Below are 1,784 nucleotides of genomic sequence, written 5' to 3' on the forward strand. Positions count from 1 at the left end.
CAGCGTTGACAGCAGAACTTCATTCTTATCAATTCAGCGTTGACAGCAGAACTTCATTCTTATCAATTCAGCGTTGACAGCAGAACTTCATTCTTCATTCATTCAGCCCTGACGAAGCGCTGCAAAGTGGAGTGAAACGTTGGTTTACAATAAATAGTTTTTGTTACTATTTACATACTTTTATTGACGTCCACTGGGACTATCTTCTACCAATCTACTTCATAGAGTCAACTATCTTCCGATAGTACTAGATAATGGGACAACAGCCCGAAACATTGCACAAGTAAATAAAGAGTATTGATAATAAGGAAGTTTTTTCACCTCAACATCTTCAATAGTTAAATTTTATAATTAATTAATATCATTGGACACGAACGGGAAGGGAAGAAGTTTTATTATTCAGTGATCGGTAAAGGAAGTTTGCACGATATGCGATAAATTTTCATCCCGCCTTCTATTATACTAGATAGATAAAGGTTGTATTTCCTATTGAATTTTTCTTCTATGAGCATAGTGTTTTTTTGGTGGGATCTAAAAAAAAAATGTTATGGTGACATCTTATAACGGACCAAAATGTGGGTCAGATCAGGGACTAGTAATCACAAAACTTAAAAAAAAGGGGAAAAGAAAACGGTCTCTGTATCGAAAATTTTGCTCTGGTAATATTAAAAATTCCTTCTATTATAAACCTATTCGCGCTAAAAGAAGAATGGGCTTATTGAAGCCTGATTGAAAAATTTATATCGTGAAGATATTAACAAGTTATGGATCGAGATCAAGAAGGAGCGAGTCCAGAAATTGTCCTTGAAGGAATAGAAAAATGTAACACACACACAAAAAAATAATAATGAAATAAATAAAGCAAACTCTTTTTTTATTTATTAAATCCAGATCGGCCTGGGGGAACTTACATAGTATAACAGTTACATTAGTTTTTTTTTTAACAATTGATTAGGGGGGGGTTAAGTCTCCTACACCCTTAACTATTTAAAATGTTATAAGAAAGAAAGAAACAAATTAAGACAAAATAAATAGATAAAAATAACAATTCTTAAGAAGAGAGAAAAGGAAAAGTTAATCACCAAGAAAATGAAATCTATGGATTTAACTAAATAAATAATTCACTTCTAATGAAAAAAAACTCTTTAAAAAGTTTTTTTTTTTTTTTTTTTTTTTAATTTTACTTCTTAATGTTTTATTACTAAGGCTGATGAAGACAGCTGTCCTGCTTTATGCTGGCTCCGAACCACAGACAACGATGTCTGCCTAGACAAAAGGTCCAAGCTTCGAAACAGATACAAAAGACTGATTTACATGACTACAATAAGACCCGTACGGGCTTACGGGATTGAGGTCCTGCAAAGCCAACGAATTATTCCAAAATTATCCTGCCTAGCCCGAACCAGATATCTTTCCTTCTATTTCAGTAAAACAACCCGGTGGAAAAAAATCAGTCATTTCACCCCAATTTTCGATTACTTTAATGAAAACTATGTATAAATTCTAATCGAAATTGATGAGTCTGCCAAGTATAGGTAGGGGGAATAAAAAATGGTGGCTGTTTCAAAAGATTAAAAAACATTAATTTTTCTTAAATAAATCAAAACTTGTATCCTTTTTTGTCTCAACACTTTTTATTTCAACAGTCCAACGTTTCGGCCATTTTAGCCATCCTCAAGGACATCTTCAATTATAAATTCTTCCTCACATTAAATTTAGAATTTCTTTTGCAGGCTATTCTGCCCAGGTCATTCATTAATCATAAGTTAAAAAGCTATTTTTTT

General features: G+C 32.4%; 1 protein-coding gene across 1 annotated transcript in view; it reads left to right on the forward strand.

Moving 5' to 3' along the window:
* The window catches only part of snu (snustorr), a 524,182-nt gene that overhangs the window by 14,118 nt on the left and 508,280 nt on the right, over window positions 1–1,784 (forward strand). The gene's annotated exons all lie outside the window — the stretch shown is intronic.

This window comes from Halyomorpha halys, unplaced genomic scaffold (assembly GCF_000696795.3).
Source record: "Halyomorpha halys isolate HHAL.00 unplaced genomic scaffold, Hhal_1.1 Scaffold2.1, whole genome shotgun sequence".
NCBI classification, from domain to species: Eukaryota; Metazoa; Arthropoda; class Insecta; order Hemiptera; family Pentatomidae; genus Halyomorpha; species Halyomorpha halys.